The 17,862-nt window shown below is 37.9% G+C and overlaps 1 protein-coding gene across 1 annotated transcript in view; it reads left to right on the forward strand.

Annotated features, from left to right (window-relative positions):
• Positions 1–17,862, forward strand: part of ip6k1 (inositol hexakisphosphate kinase 1) — a 35,170-nt gene that overhangs the window by 356 nt on the left and 16,952 nt on the right. The window contains exon 2 of the mRNA XM_005453582.4: positions 17,345–17,590. The gene's annotated coding sequence lies outside the window, so the exon portion shown is untranslated. The remainder of the gene's footprint in view (positions 1–17,344; positions 17,591–17,862) is intronic.

Below are 17,862 nucleotides of genomic sequence, written 5' to 3' on the forward strand. Positions count from 1 at the left end.
GGAGGTTTACCACTGACATGAAAATTAAACAGCGCGAAGATTTATTTTAACTCTAAGCCGTTTGAAAACGAGTCTGGCTGACTTAGCTAGCTAGCATGTTGTCAGGCTAAGGTCAAGAAGCTGTCCAATCTGACAGCTAACGCTAACTAACATGGTACCGATTCTACAAACGGGATATGTAGGAGACAGGCACGCCAATAGCAGGTAACATCAGCACCCGTTCTGATCGCTGGAAACGGGGCTGTGTCGCTCACAAGATTTCCAACAAGAGGTGGGTTCCTGAAAGTTTGACTGGGGTAAATATGGTTTTAAGGGAGGTTGATGGAGTCAGATGGGCTGCCCAGTGTGGCATACTGTGATGGGTTGGTGGTGGTATTGCTACCTGGCATTTTATGAGGGTTTACCCGGGTTTAGTCGTAGCTTTTCTGGGTGTGATGCTGCTGCTCCACAAATGGCGACAGTGTTAGTAAATAAACCGACTCATCCGCTTTACTTCTGCTCTGTGGCGTTTGTGCAGAGGATGCGGTGGTTTCTGTGGCTCCTATGTAGTTCTACATAACCAGCAGCTAACAGCCTCTTCTCAGGCATCAGTCAGCTAAGCTCAGCGATGACTGACGAGATTTCCAGGTCTTAATATAATTTTCTGATCATTACATTTCTGGTATGTAACAGTGCTGTGCAAAAGTTTTGAATGTGTCCTCATTTCTTCATATTTTGGCTTCCAAGGAGCCAGACTTTCTTGTAGTTTTTTTGAAGTGATCTTTTTTTGAAGTGATCTTGAACAATAGTTCTGCTCACTTTCTGGATCTTTTTCCCACTCCCACTTTCCCAGTCCAATACTTGTACCTGATCATTTTCAGAATATTTTTTTTGTTTCTTCAGCAACTTAAGATTGACCTATGAATCATTCAAGCATAAAAAGGCTTCTAACTCAAAGGATGAATCAGTGTTGTGTCTACGCAAAACTGTCAGCTTAGTAAAGAACCAGTAACCAAGTATATCTTTAGACACTTGGTTACTGGCAGCCTGTTGCATAACACATAATTTGCTCCCATTCATTTAGTTGAATCTGTGAAAAGATCTAAAGATAACATAGTTTGATAGACATAAAATTGTATTTTTGCACCAACAAGGTGATTCTCAAAGAGCTACTGGCCCAAAACTATAAGACTAGGTTGTGTGAGTTTGAGTGTGTGGGTAAGCTAGAAAAAATGCCCTTTTTGGAATTATTAAAGTTTCCCTATCTGAATCTGAAAAAATAACTATATCTTGGCGTGGAGAAAAAAATCCTACAAAGACCTGACACAAGACCTGAGAGTTCCATCTGGCGCTTCAGTTGATTCAGCTACTGTTCACTGAAGCCATGTCAGAAATGATTTTAGTGGAAGGGTGGCTGTCTAAAGTATCTTAAAGCATGCTCAAGAAACTATTCTTAAGGAAGGAGGCTGTGTTTCAGCCAGTGGTTTTGGAGATCTTGTCAAAACCGGTATAACTGTAAATGCAGGAAAGTACCATGAAATTTTTAATTACCATGCAGCACCAACTGGAAAGCATTTGTTTGGGAACAGCTTCATTTTTTTTAAATTTTTTTTTAGCCTAACAATGATCTCAAACACACACCAGTGCAGTAAAAGCATACCTGGATAGAAAATCACACAAAGGAACGCTACCAATCATGGACTGGTCTTCACTGAGCCCAGACCTCAATGTTATTGAGGTAGTGTTACAGAGAACAGAACAAAAGGCAGCCACCATCCAAAGAAGACCTTTGAATTTCCTTCAAGACGCCTGGAGAACTATTCCTGAAGACTACTTACAGAAATGACAAGGAATCTTGCCTAAGTTCAGGCTGTGATGAAGAATAAAGGTGGACATACCAAATATTGACTTTCAAGCTCGTTAGAAATGTGCAAACTTTGTTTTAGCCTTATATGCTGTATTTTTGTGTATGTCTTAGCACAAATTATTGCACATGTTCCCCATCCTTGTAGCAAAATATAAAGAAACGATGGTGGCTGAAGAAGTGCAGATACACAAATGTCAGTGTTTTATAAGCAGTGTTCTTATTTTTCAATGTTTTATTTATTTGACGTTTTCTCCTCCTTTTCTGTGAGTTTTTCCATTTACAGTTTTTGTCATATATATATATTTTTCTTGCTATACTGTAAATCTCTTGTCAGATTAAAGCTAACTTTTTGTTAACAATTTTCCAGTAGCCTGAAATGGGTGGACAGTCAGTGTACACATTCCAAGTGTTTGTCTCAATATTTACATTTTTCAGTGTTGACCAGTAGCAGTTTATCTTTTCTGAACAATCAAAAACAGAAACTGACTCTGAGACTGATTCTGATGCTGGACAGTACGATGTTATATTATGATATTATTATTATTATTATTATTATTATTTTTTTCATATAGATTTAAAGGACCAGAAATACATAAAATCTTAAGGTATTTAAATTTAAGAAATAATGCATAAAATATGACAAATGCAAAAAAACACAACTGAAAATAAATAATCTACACTTTGACACAGGGAGTTAGTCCTCAACAGGACGCTTATGTTATGTTTCAGTTTGATTTAACGTAGCAGTGAGTGTTAAAATGATAATTGTCAAAAACTACTTTCTTCAATAAAAAATGTTCAATATTAATTTGATAGAACTCATTCCATCAATGGCTTGATAGACAGCACAGAAAGGCTAATGATGATGAGAGTACCGCTAAGTTGAACCATTCATGTGACTTGAAGAGAGTTAAAACTACAGCATGTTAGGTTGACGCACCAGCAGCACTTAATGTATGGGTCTCTGCAGCCATACACACTGAAAGACTGATCGATGGTCTGTATGGCTTATATAGTGAGTCATAAATACAGAACAGTGGCAGTACAGATTAAAAGTTTTACAGTTTTTTAGAACCAAACTATTGTCATTTTGGGTTGTTAAGTGAGGGTAAATGGGGCTGCTCCGATTGTCTGAGTTGCAAATCCAACTTGTTGAAGTGTCCTAGTTCAAAATTCACTTCCAGCTTCAATTGGAATGTACTAAAAATACCAGCAGCAGCATTATAGTGCAATGTTAGTGACACAGGAGGATAAGTGAAATGTATGCACTAAAGTAGCCCAGGAAGGGTTTTCAATGGGAATTTTAATTAAAAGAATAAAATAACTGCTTAATATTTTAGTTTACCTTAACTAAAGTAATTTAACCTTTTAACTTGTCAGGAACTCCGGCTCATTATTAGATAATAAAACTGAATAATATTTTCTGTCTGGGATGTTGCATCTTGGGTTTAAGCTTTTCAACCAGCTCCTTAAAGCCATGTTCTTCTGCCATGTAACAAGATCAGCCATTTTCTGTTCACTATTTGATTTTTCTGTCATGTGGAGTGCAAATAGTGATGCTCAGTAGAGTTTTTTTGTTTACTTTTAAGTTGCATATTACTTGCTATTTCTCCTCCTTCATAGCCTGGTTGGTGTGTTTTTTACCTCAAGTTAGTGAAACAAGTTTGTGGTTTTCTCATTTTGCTTTAACCGTTTTTATTTTGTTAAGTACTGTGATTTGTTGGAGGTTGTCAAAGTAGCTCCTTTTCTAAATCCATGCACTGCTCTCGCTCTCTGACATGCCCTTGTTTCATCTTTTGTTATCATTGTGCACCAGGGAATGTAAAAGCAACCTGTTGCCTTAGCAATGATATCGCAATATTATACATTTAGATCACAAAAACAATTATACAGGTGTTATTGCTGATGCTATGCTATGGCACAACCCTAGTTAGTAACTCCATGGCCTTAAACATTTCTATTAGACAGCACTTCCCCAGCTGTGTGTAGAAAGTTGAACATCTCTTTATTACTTCACTGTTACACCAAGTGTGGTCAAGTTGGGCATCTGATGCAAATCTGAAATGGTCGGAATTAAGGTTTTAGTTTATAATAGATTCTTATGTTACTTCATTGAAATACAGTCATATAATTTTCTGTTGTACATTTGTCATGTTCAGTTTCTGACAGAAAATAAATAATAAACAAACCAAAATTAACCATTATATGTTCACATCTCACTTAGGAGTGTGAAGGAACCTTTAAGACCTTTAAACCTTTAAGAGAAATACTGATTTGGTTTATATCATGATGAAGATCAATATCAACTGATGGCGTAATAATTAATTTTGGCACCAAACAGATTTGGTGTACCACCAGTCACTATCCAGGCTCATTAAGTTTTCTTGAGATGTTTAAATTTAATCAAACATCAATGCCAGATGCAGACCTTTCATATAACGTACAGTCCAAATTAATATCATTACAAAAGACCAGTCAACAAAGAGTCAAGAAAAATGCTTCATTGACTTCAGGATGACAGCTCAATATCTGTGCAGAAAGTTTCATAATAAGAGAGTGACAGATCTTTGATCTTGTGGTACAGCTGTAACATACAGCCCAGCCTTCTGCCATAAAATTCACAACACATCAAAATGAAACTTCTTTTTACAGCCCTTTGAGTCTTAGAAACATAATTTGCTGTAGCTGAATGCCTTTTTAGTTCAATGACTTTCTGAACCCTCAGTTCTCTGTGACTCCATATGACTACTTATTTGTGGAATAAAACTAAAAATGATAATGCAAATTATTCTCTTTGAAAACGAAAATTGTCTCATGTTGAATGGAGTCCCAGGTGTCTCTTAATAGGCAGTAAACAAGCATTCATTCTCTGACCTCAGTTGTCGGCCTTCAGTATCAACTTTTTTTTTTTTGTCTGCATCCAGTTAAAGTGTGCAGGCCTAAATTTATTAAGAAATTTGAGTGCTGGATTAAAATACTGAATATAAAACCTCCAGAGTAGAAACTTAGTTGAACAAAAGTGATTACTGACACACTAATTAGATAACTAAGGATAATTGGAACAAAATGGACTACACCTGTGATTTCTGATGAGCCTAATTGCATGCATATGGATATGAAATTACCCGTGAACAAGAACAGCATCCAAGAAAATAAACCATTCCTTCTTTTTCAGCGTGAATAAACTTTGGTAACAAACATGAAAAGATGCCTGATGAGTACTTGGGGCACATCTTTAGTCTGATGAGACCAGAATACAATAGTTCTAACCTCACCAGGACCACCATGGTGAAGTGCAAAGTAATGAATGGAGGAGGGACTAAAATGATATCGAGCTGCAAAAGGTGATGGGGAGATGACATTTCTAAATGGCACCATGAATATTTCTGGACCAAAATACAAGCTGACAAGGTGGCTTCCAGTCACTTGATGCCAAATAGAAGATGCCAGAGAGAAGAGTCAAAGCAACACTGCCAAAAGAATCTGAAAGAATAAATGAATTCTTGCAACTCTGTAAGCATCTAAGAGGAGATTATCAGGAGAAAAAGTAAATAAAGGTGAAAATAAGAAGAGGGAGGAGGCAAATGGATGCAGAAAGATTCAAATCTTTGTAATACAAGATGTACTATTTGTTTGTTGCATTGAACTCAAACTATAGGGTCTGTATTCTTAATGAAAATAACTTCTGAAAAGTTGAATACATTTTACTATTCTTTTGTGAACTTTTTATAAAGATACATAGTTTAAATATCTCAATAACAAAAATAAACATTTTTAATAGATTTTTAATGCTATCAAAATTGTTTGACATACCCAGGCCAATTAATTTTTTCTAACTCTGCATTCACACAGGAAGTGACTAGAATTGATCATAGAAGGTCAATGACATTTAGCAACTTTATGCAAAAACAAGTGAGCATAAAGAAGAAGTCATTTGACATTTCAGGTGGGGTGGGTAGGCAAATGGAGCCTGGAATGTTCATTAGTGACCAATCACTGATGAGTGAAATGCTTTATATTAGGTTGAAATTAAAGGTTTAACTCATAGGGTTAAACCTATGAGTTTATCTAAAGAGTTAAACCTTTAGTACAAATCATGTAAATTATACCCTGGATTTTAGACACACTTTAACTTTTGAACTTGATACTATCTTTGGCTCTTCCAAAGATAATTTAGATGCAGTCCCTCCAAAACCAAACCCCCCCCAAACATTTAGGTATTCATACTTACGATATGTCTAGTTACCCTTAAAAGATTGTCCAGATGAACAGAATCAACTTTTGGGGATACCCTTAAAAGACTTTAAACACTGTTCAACACTTATACTTGTTAACTGTCTGCACCTGGAGGCTCACAGAATTTTCCAGGAATGGTGACGCTATTTTCCAGAGAATCACTTGGTGATGATTTTGCACATTTTGATCTTTTATCTCAAACACAACCTGTTCCAGGGCATTTTGGACATGCAAAATAAGTTATTGTTGTGAAAAGTTAATCCTGAAGTGACTTCGCTAATCCTGCTAATCCTGCTAATCCTGCTAATCCTAATTCATAAATTTCAGTCCTCTGCTCTATGTTTTACACAGAACTAGTTCACAAACATCAGAATATGAGAAACACATTTTTACCATGAAGTTTAACCATGAACTTGACATGACAGGCGTTTCAGCTGACAGACTGACATGTTGAGTTTTGGTTGCCATGTTGACACTACCATCTTGAGTTTGTGGTGAAAAAGGAGTCCATATGGTAGACGTGTGTGGTCTTGGTGGTTGTTTTGACCGATGCAAGCTGACTTTTCTCTGACGTCATACCCAGCCCATTGTTCGTGTGTGCGTGTGTGCGTGTGTGTGTGTTTCTCAGCAGCTGTTTGGTTGTGTTAGGGGACCCTGGCAGCAGCTGTGTGTGTGTGTCTGTGTGTATTTGTTTCTTCCCTGTTATAGTTTATGATTTTTGACACTGACAGATGTGTTTTGGGGTTTTTTTGGGGGGGGATGTTGTTTTTCTTCCCACGGGACTGCATGATACTGCAAAACAGCTCGATCTGCTTCCTCTGTTCTTTCCAAGCCTCCTCGTGGCATCATTATTATGTCATGAACCGTTATTTGTCTTTGCCTTCTCCCTTTTCCTGGGATTGCTATTGAGAACACAGTTATGTATATGGATTGACTAATTATCTGTTACGCTTAAACCGGCGTCTCTCTTTTAGAAACCTGAACACTACTGGAAGCCTTTTCCTGTTTGTGTGTCAGCAGTACCAGCCTCCAGCCCTTATTTAGCATCGTTTAACCTAGTCATGCTACACTGCACTGATACAACCATTCAGCAGTGAAACACAAGCTGCTGACATATGCTGAGGATGTTGATGGTGTCTTTTGGGGATTTTTCTAGAATGTTTCTCCTCATGGAACTGCACTAGAGAGGTAAAGGGCGGGAGATGGGATCCTGACTGTTGTAAAAGGTATAATTAATTGTTTGTGGTGGTAAAAAAGACAACAAAACATTTTAAAATATTTTTATGGTTTTATATTATCCAGTGCGATGTTATCAAACGTCTTTCTGGAACACACAACTACTGATGACATACGGGGGGAGATCTCCCTGTCATCTCCCTGTGTGAAACTGCCTGATTCAGTTTAAGCGTTGTTTTCAATAAATTGCATAGTCAAAAAAATGTTTTGTCTCACTCCCATTTCTTCTTTTTGCATGTTGAAGCTCTACTTGGAACCTTGTTAAGATCCAACCATGCAAAATATATATATATATTTTTTTTTTTTTTTTGCCGTTTTCCAGTGGTCTTAAACTTTTGCTTGGGACTGTGTAATATCAAAAGAGTTAAAATAATACGTCATTTAAGCACTGTCTGTGTGTTTTACTTGTTTAGTTAATAAACTTTTTCACTTAAAAAAAAAAAAAAAAAAAAAAAAAAGTAAATATTTTGTAGACTTTTAAACTTAATACAGGGGCCCTCTTACTGTGTTTTAATTCAAAGACTAATTGGTGATTTTGTTGCATAAAGCTACCTCAAAGAGGCAGCTACTGTTCTGCCTGCATCATGGGAAGCTTACTTGTGTAAACGAGGGCAAAGAGAGGCGTGCGCTGCCACAAACTGGACCAAAGAAAGGAGCCAGGAGGCAGCTATAGGCAATTCACTGCCATTTAACGTATGATTTTATTGTCAGATAATATGATGATTATTATTTTTTTAAGATTTTGTTAAATGTCTCTTAAGCATTTATTTTAGTTTTCAATTTTGGGGAGGGAGTAAACCTTTATTGTGATAGGACCATGGAGAGAAGACAGGAAGGATGGGAGAGATGAACCTTGGTGAAGACACACAGCATGGATTCAAACTTAGGCCCTATAATAGTCTTACAGCATATGGGTCGTCTGCTCAAACCAGTGAGTTATATTGGTGACCTAGTTTTCAATTTTGACTGTTGCTTGAGTGGTCTCATTTTTAATTTCTGCCGTTTAATAATTGGACCAATAATTGAGTTGCCAACAACATGCCTAGTACATGCTACCGTACATACTGTGTGGAAATAGCTGCGTGACCTGTGTGGATAGTGTGTAGCAGGGAGCATCCATCTAGTTGTAAAAACAGTCTGCACATTGGCACAGTCTTTAGATAGAAGGTCATTCCTGTATTGTGTCAGAAGTGTGCATTCTCATGTCCACGTCCGCTGGATAAAATGTAGAAAGTTCAGAGATGCAGCACATGTGTCCTTACAACTAAACAGTAAGAAGAGGAAGAGGAAACATTTGTTTGTTTTGTCCTCTTGGTTCTCACACTCTTTATTGGATCATATTTGCATTTCCTGGTTGGAGCCATTAATCTGTTTTTTGTTGTGAGGTGATTGCTTTGTAGTGGGTTATGAACAGGGATGCACATAAGTGGTCTGCAGGTGTGCATTCGCTGTCAAAATAAAAGACGTGCACCAGATAAGAAGTTGCAACGCGCATTTGCTTACATATAAAAGGCACCGTTTTTGACCGCTAGAGGGGGATTTTCACAGCATATTCTGCACCACATCTCTGTGCGTTCATCATTTGTTTGAAGCCAGCTCACCTCCTGCAACCACTTTTCCGAGAATACGCGCTTCTTTTGTGGTTCGGACTCCTTCTGACATTTCTTTGGAGGTGGAGGAACACCAAAGTAATTGCTTAAAGGAGATTGCTTCTTCGACATCTTTAAGAGTTCTAAACAAATGTCTGTCCTCCTCCAGAAAATCTTATGTACGCAAACGCACGTTGCAACTTCTTATCTGGTGCGCGTCTTTTATTTTGACAGCGAATGCGCACCTGCGGACCACCTATGTGCACCCCTGGTTATGAATTGTGACTAATAGTTTTTCTCGCATTGTATTTATTAAAATTATGGAATGATTTTTCTTTAATGATATATTATTTTTATTACCAATGGGAAAGTGGGCAAAAATGTCAGTTGGCATGTTTTGGCCTTCTTTGAAACAGACAGGGTATAAGGCTTTGCTTGAAACTTTGATTCCCACTTGTGCAAATGAGTCAGTAAAAGTAGTTTATTTTACTAATAAAAAAAGCAGATAGTAGTCAAATAGCTTTTAAAAAAAAGACCTCTTTCGATTTAGGTTCGACTAAAGCCGCAGATTTGCATACATACTGGTAAGCCATCAGCACTGGCAAAGGAAACAGATTTGTTCATGCATGGTTAATTCTGTATTTTCCACAGTGACTTTTACTTTTTGGATTTGGAGTATAGCTAGGGGGCCTCACGGCTGTTTTTTTTGTTTTTTGTTTTGTTTTCATTGGAGGTGTGATTTTTTTTTTTTTTTTTTTTTTTTTTTAATATATTTTTCTGTTCTGACATTTTGATTTGTTGGTTTCCTCCTTGAGTGTCAGGGAAGCTGCAGCAGTGATCGGTAGGTGTACTTAGTGTTTGTCATGTCAGCTGTACAAATATGTTGAGTTAAAGAGCCAATTTAGCAGCAGCCTCTACATCTACATTTACATTTGTCAAAGTGTTCTTGGCTGTTTGTCTGTCGCCATTAGCCTCGTTCCAGATGAATGGCGCCTTGCCTGGAACGCAGACAAGTGCAGGCAGCGTCTGTAATCAAGATGTATGGTTCGCAAGGAAGTCGAAGAAATTTACTTCTGGTTCTGCTGATCTGCTGATTTAAATGAAGTTATCGGCTTGGCCGTTTCAGCTTGTATTCAGCCTCCAGTAGCGCCATACTTTAGTTTACTGAAATGGCATACAGGCTGTGTTCATGGTAAGACATCCCCATTACTCAACTATTTCAAATTAGATTTGCCAGAACTAATATAAGGCAGCCCCATATGGAACAGAAATATATGTATAAAGGAAATCTATTACAATCTATTACCTGCAGTGTCATGCTAAGACTTACTGTTGAAAGTGGCCACTTTTTTCAGTGTTCTTACTATATATCTAACATTTGGAATTAAAAGACAGACCTCACATTTCTTTTACGTTAGATGGTCATCAGTTTGTTGCTGTCCTTCTCAAATCATAAAGCTTCAAAGTAATTCAAATATCTACCAGTACCGTGTAGAATCTCTAAAATTAAATTGGTACTATACAGCTTCTCTTAACTCTCATTATGCTGCGATCTAACTGAACTATCTAAACCAATCAGGACCTCATTTATGTTAGAGGCCAGGCATTTCTCATCATGCACTTGGTAAAGAACAAGTAGCAACATCTGCAATTTCTCTAAAGGCCACTTGAGGTTGTTTCCAAAAATGAGTCATAGAGCCCCATGTAATTTAGAGCATCAAAAAATTTGTTTACAGCCTGTTTAAAAACAATGTTTTAGGTCTTCAAAATGTGGTGTCCAGAATATTTGACTGAATGATAAAATGTTTGTCAGCAACAGAAATCACAATAAATATGCCAGTAAACTGTTGGTTGCAAGATGTTAAGCCACCCACCACAAACCGGGACTGCAGCGCTTACAGGCAGCATGGTCTCTTCATCTCTATCTGTGATGTCAACAAACAAGGCAGAGAGAAGTTAAATGCCGCATAAATTACATTACTGGGCAGGAACATCCCAAGTCTAGAAACCAATGGGTGATGTCACAATATCCTTTTTATAAACAGTGTTTGGTAGAGTAGGTGCAGTGCCTGGCTCCAAATACTCCAGGTAGCTTGATCACCTTTAAGTCGTTGTTTTGTGCAAGTTTAGAACATGGTTGTGAATATATGGTTGCATTTCCAATGTGTGGTGGCGATGATAGATTAATGACTCCCTGACCTTTGCTGCGTCTTGGGAAAGTTTCCACCAGTATGATTATAATCTGATTACCTCAGGCAGTTTAATGCAGGTGCAATGGATATCTTTGCTTTCTAAGCTTTTTCAGTCAACTCTGCTGAAATAAAGGGTTTTATAAGGTGAGAGAGACCTTGGAAAACCTGAATAGGACTAAAGCTAGTTGTGGAATTGATTACATTTATTTAGATGGATAATTGATTAATCTTCCCAATAAGGATTAGCTGGTTACTGCTTGTATCTCTTCTTTTTGGTGCTTTTTGAATCAGCGAATGCAGTTTCAGGAGATAACATGTTATAAATGTCTCTGAGTAGATTAGATCGAGAAGTGCCTTCGTTATGTAATTTGTGTCTCAGACAGTTTAGCTGTGTCTCCTGTTATTCTTTCTGGGTGTTTTTACGGCACCGTGCCAAACTTTTCTGTGTCCAGTCTGAAGACGGGTCCAAGAAAAATAATTCTTCCTTTTAACCCTGCTGGAAGTGCTGTGTGTCCAAACCACAGCAAGCACCCATGGCTCTTTGCTGAACCACTTCACAGCATTAAATTGACTAAAATAGAGGACGACAGCAGTAAATGCAGCAGTTTCAAGAACTGATCTATGTTCAAGAAAAGATTGTTTAAAGAAATTTCTTTAAACAATCTCTTCTTTCCATGTTATAATCATAGATCGTTTGGTTATAACCTGGAAGATGCAGATGCAAGATGCAGATCCTAAGTTGATGCTAAAAGGCTTGTTTAATAAACTGCATCTATAAATTATTTGGGACAAACCTGCAAATTAGTGCTACATAACAAATTAATTAAATCCTTATATTTCAATAACCAAAACAGAAGCATCAAAATCTTTTGGAGGTTTTTTACCACAAGGCAGGCCATATTATTTCAGATAATTATATGAAAAATGATTCAGAAGCCACCAACGGCACAGAAGGGGTCTAGTCCAACAGATGTCCCATTCAGATTGATGGAAGTGAAGCATATCAGACACCTTCCAGCTCAGTCAAAGCAGCTACTCTCCTAACTCCAGCATCCATATTTTCGAAGAATAGAAAAATAAATAATTAAAACTCCTGTATAGTTGTTATGAAGGGTGAAACTATCCACAGAAGCCTAAACTGTTTTTTGTACCACTCTATAAACATGTTTACTGCAGTTATTTTAACATGGCAGTCTGTAGAGAATAACTCTCTTTTGAAGCCAGCCTCAAATGGTCATTATAGGAATTGCACTTTTTGGTTGCCCAGTGGTAACCAGTAACACACCTGTGTAGACCAGAGCTCATCTTTTTAAACAAACTTACACCTATTATGCAAAACCAACACAGCTAGACTTAAAAGCCAATTAAGAAGAAGTATCAACGTGTCAAGTTCTGATCACAAATGTTGGTGGTTTAGCTCATTTACTATTATTGATTAGTGCTAGAAATTCTTAGCTCTTTGTTAAAGCTTGAGTTAAATTAATTGTTGATCTAAATTTAAAATAAAAAAGTTCATTCATGATGTGCTCAGCCTTATATTGGATATTTATTTAAATAACTAGAAGGATTGGCTTAAAAAGACAAAACCTTCTAATCTATGCATAAAAACAGACAAAAAAACAGAACTAAAAATGTAAACAGCAAAGTTGTTGTTGTTGTTGTTGTTTTCTTTTTTTTTTCTTTTTAAAATTGGTTTTGATTCTGCATGTGCAGTTTTATGTCAAGGTAAATGGCTAAATAAAGTTCATTTAGATATATTTTCAAAACTAACTGCCCAAATATGTGCTGAGTTTGGTACAGCTATCTTTTCACTGGACTTGCACAACCGTTAAAATCCAACAACAAGGTGCCGAGGTGTGTCCATCTACTCTTAGATATTCCTGGAAGTCCTTAATTGGCTCTCTCATCTCTAACTTCATGAAGGACATGAGGATTCCCACACACACAAACACACCGTCACTCAGTCAGAAATAGCAGTTTAATCAGCGTTCGAAATAGCAGCTTAACCAATCAACGTTGCTGAGCCGTAGTGAGCCTCCAGCGTTGTCACATTAATGGCTGGTGATGTAGGCTATACTCACAGAGATCCTCTAAGCTGATTGGCTGTCTGCTGGAGTTATTCACCACACCGGCATGACACAGGGGGCTGATTAGAGATGGAGTTATTTGTTTGTTTGGACTGTGGACAAAATTCAGCACCTCCTCCTGGAGTTTGCTGCAGTGACAGATGATAGACAGAGCACCAACGACACACAGCAGACAATTATTTCTGAACATCCTGCAGACTGCCACATGTAGAAAGTATACATAGATACACAAAACCATATGAAAACAACATACAGCCTTGATACGTCCATCAGAGCATTTGCCCTTCATTGTCACACACCCTCTTTCCTCCTGTCTTGGCTTCCCACCCAACCTCCCTCCCTCCAAGCTAAAATCCCTCCCTCCTACCTGTCTTTCTACCCACACCTCTTCCTTCCCAACCTCCCTCATTCCTTCGTGCATTCCCTCCTACCGTTGCGTCCTTCCTTTTCACAGAATGACACAGCACATCACTAATCCAAGCTGTACTAAAGCTGTAGAAATTTCTGCATTATATTTTACTGTGCAGATCTCAGACAGATGGGGGCTGAAATAGGGAAGGAGACAAGAATGGGGCATTTGAGGGGAAGGAGGATGATAGGAAAGAAGAAGGGGAGTTGACCTTGATTTTGTCCCCCACCCAGCTCACACTGCTTACAGGACACTGCTCGGTGGACGTACACCTGTTGTTTTTCTGCTGGGGATTCACCTTAGATGCATATAGAGCCACTAACCGAGAGCAGACCACCAACCAGAAGGGTCAACAAACAAGGGGTATAGCGAAACTGTCTTTCATTGTTGATATAACAGTCTCCTCTTAATCAATTCAAGAGTTTAAATTACATGATAAGACATTTGTTAGAGGTGTGTTCAGACTCACTGGCTATAGCAAACATTTAGTACTCAAACCACATACTCTCTTTTATCATATAAGAAAAGGTTTCAGGACTTGTTTCCAAGCTTACACTCTCAATTGATGCAGCATAGGTCAACTCACCATAATTTTATCTGACTACTAATAAATAATGAATGGAAAAAATTTTGCAGCTGTATTTTGAATGGATCCATGTGTTTCGGCGTATTCATCACTCTAAAGTACAAAGATGCACAGTTGAAATGGTGTAAAGCTGCCAAAAATACAGCAGCACTAGTCCTATTAATAATAAAATTACAATATTATAATATTATAATTATAAGAAGTTTAATCATAAGTCATCTAATCTTGGTTACAAAAAATGACACAGCAACTTCTGGTTCAAAGGGATAGGTTTTAACAGTTATTAACATTCAGGGGTACATTACTTTTGCATGCTGAAGTAATGCAGCAATTTAGTTATGCTATTAAAAAAGTTGTCACATTTTTGGACCAAACAAATCTAAAGCATCTTGAATGGAAACTTTGGAAAATTCAAAGTTAGGATTATTTAATGTTTTCTTTTCAAACTGTTGGATTGTAGCAGTGGAAAGTTAGATTTGAATCATCAGGACGAGTTCACCAATCCCAGGACAGAACAGATGTGGCCTGATGTTTGTGTTTGCTTCTAATGTTAGAATTCATTGCTCATGGGAAACACTGTTTACACTCTGTGTGTGAGGTTTTGTGTGAGGGTTTCTGTGTGTGTGGCTGTGCACCCAGCCTGTATCTGAAGCTCACGCTTGGTCGAGGTTGGATCGTGACTTGAGAACAGGCTGTCCCATCGTGGTTAAATTTGTGCGCTGTGTGGTGAGCAGTCGTGATCCACTCCTGTGATGTGGGCCCAATGCTAGTGTGTTTTAAGCTGAAGGTATTTCTTACCTTGATGACATGTTAGACGTTTGAGGTTTTCAGGATTTTTGGTAAGCGCCGGGTGTCTGTAGCTTCTTGCTCAAACATCTCGCTTGTAGGTTTTCCCTCTTCTGTTTTGTTAAATTACAGAAGAATTGAAGTTATGATAGAGTCACGATAAATGCCTTTCAGACTGACGCTGGATCCTGAACAGTAGTTTAACCTCTGACATGTTTATGACCAGGACTTTTATCATGGTGGTTAAAAACAAAGTCTGGTTTTGTACTGTTAAAGCTGCGTTTATGCTGTAATTATCCAAACTGGTGTTTATCGTTACTGGCAGCATCCACATTTCTCTCACAGGCTCTCGTGTATTGAGCTGAATGTCTGCACGGGGCTGCAAGCGGCAGCTTTAAAAAATTTTTTATTGATTATTCTGCTGATTATTTTCCCACTGGGCTATCTCTGTAGACACCATCATTATGTGCAATGACTATACACCACCTTTTCACTCTCCTGGTGCTATAGAACATGTGGTATAGTACAAAAAAGTCTGAGGGGCAGAACTGGCCTGTAGATCATCTCAATCTGACCTCTAACATCCTAAGAATAAAAATAAACCATATCAACATTAATCATTTAAATCTGAAACAAAAGTTCCACCTGATCCCCCACCCCCAGAATCAGCTGGGGTTTTTTTGTTTGTTTTTTTAAGTCTTAAATGGCCTTAACAGGAAAATGTATTGATCTCTGTTAAAAGTAGATAACACAGACTATTTTACTGTAATTTTTTTGAGCCAGGACAGACATTTGTTTCTTTTTGTTTTGTTTTGTTTTTGTTTTTTTAGCGTTGCTTCACATAACAGATCTGTAAAAATAAAAAATGAGAGCTACGTTTTAAAGTACTGACGGTCACATCTTGTCACGTTGTGGATTTAAAATTCTTTGTTCAGAAAAATAAGCCTTTGATTTGATTTTATTTTACTGAGCAATGTTTTTGTGAATGAGAAAATAATCCTCAATCATAATGTACATAATGTATTAGTGTGGAGCACTTAAGGAAAATCAGTACGGTATCTTTAAACAGAGATGTTCTTTTTGGGGATGACCCTTCAGTAAATGGACTTAATTGTGTCCATGCTTAAACCTTCTGACAGAAAAGGTTCAGAAGTGAAGAAATAATTATGGAAAATGCCTCAGCAGTTGCCCATTATATACTTTTATTTATTATACTTTTTTTTTTTAATCCATGTCTCACTGAGATTAAAAATCTGTTTTTCAAGAGAAATCTGGCCAAGAGGGCAGCAGAAATGACAACAAATAAAAAACATAACAATGTAATAAGTCAAGAAACAAATAAAACTGGTATTGAGTACAGATAAGTGAACGCAAACCTGTGAATCATACGCAGTAACAGATCATTATGAGAGAGACATCAAAGCATTCACACTGACCAAAAGAGCTAGTCTCTTGCTCTCCAGTAAAATTGACTTAATCTCCCCCCATCATAACCAATTCTGATAATTTCATCTGCTTTCATAGATTATTTCAGGATTATTCTGTTGTGACTCTGGAGACAAACATTCATATAATAATGTGAGAGTGTAGGCTATACTAGTTGTTGTGGTGTTTACACATATAGAAACAGATCAGAAATAACCCAGCCAAGCAGAGATTTATAGATTAAAACAACAAAAAACAACTGACTGGAAAGTCTGCAGATATATGAGATGACCACTTAGCAGTATGATGTACACGATTTCTATAGCCAGACTTAAAGTACAGTGTCATTAACAGGATTTTTTGTGTGTGTGCGTGTGTGACAGTTTGGTGGAAGCTGATGTGCTGAAGCATTTGATGTCAACTGTTTGTGGCAGCTTGTCCAAGAAATGCTGTTTTATAAGGCGAGTTCAGATTCACTTGATTGCAGTTGTTGTAAATGAGAACATTGGGGGGTTTTTTTCCCCTTAAGAACAATCTAATACATTGTTTATGGGATTTTTTTTTTTTTTTTTTTTTGGTCTTCCTGGAAGGATACTCCCAGTCCTCCACTTCCAATGAACTCCACGTTTAAAGCTATAAAAGCTATTCATAGGGTTAGACAGAAGCTGATGAGCCGGGGCCAGTGAAAAAGTATTTTGTGCAAGTTGACAGCCCAGCTTCTGACCCATTAGAGCTCATGTCATGTTTTTGTCAGTCACAGAAATGATGTGAAGACGTGAAATATTTGAAGAGAACTGTCACTAACAGTAGTTTTTTGTTTGTTTTTTTTCATCACATTAAAGAAGTCATCACATTAAAGAAAGCCAATTTTCCCCACACAATATAACACTGTACACCTTAAATGAATGCTAAACTATTACAACTGACATTGTGTCGTTTCCTGTCTTTTCAGGAAGTGGTGACCCTGCCTAACTGACACGCTGCTTTCCCTGCCGTCCCCCCATCTCTGCCCCCCAGCCCCCTGTCCTGATTGGATCTCCGTGGTGCCGGTGGTGGATTGGAGCACTCTGATTGGAGGCTTTGCGAGGTGGTTTTTCGGTCTGGCGCCGCCTCCCCCGGGCCGGCGTGCGCTCCCAGCAGCCCGTGGTGCCCTGCGCCCCCCCGTCCCCGTCACTGCACAACCGAGCCCATGCCCAGGGTACGATCAAAGGATGAGTTTTCAGCATTCACACCTGTAGTTCAGTTTCCTCTCTGTGTACCAAAACAGACATCTCATCAAAACCACTTCCTTGTTTTTGCCCCTATTAGCCTGAGAGTTGTGAAGATGAATTCACCAGTGTAGACTGAAAAATTAAAGACAACGAAGAAAATGTGAACCATTTAAAAATAAAAAGCACAAATGTATATCGCAGTAGACATGACTAAAACGTTTTAGCCCATTCAGACTGTTTCAGTATAAATGTGGCCCCT

Source organism: Oreochromis niloticus, linkage group LG5, assembly GCF_001858045.2.
Source record: "Oreochromis niloticus isolate F11D_XX linkage group LG5, O_niloticus_UMD_NMBU, whole genome shotgun sequence".
In the NCBI taxonomy this organism is placed as follows: Eukaryota; Metazoa; Chordata; class Actinopteri; order Cichliformes; family Cichlidae; genus Oreochromis; species Oreochromis niloticus.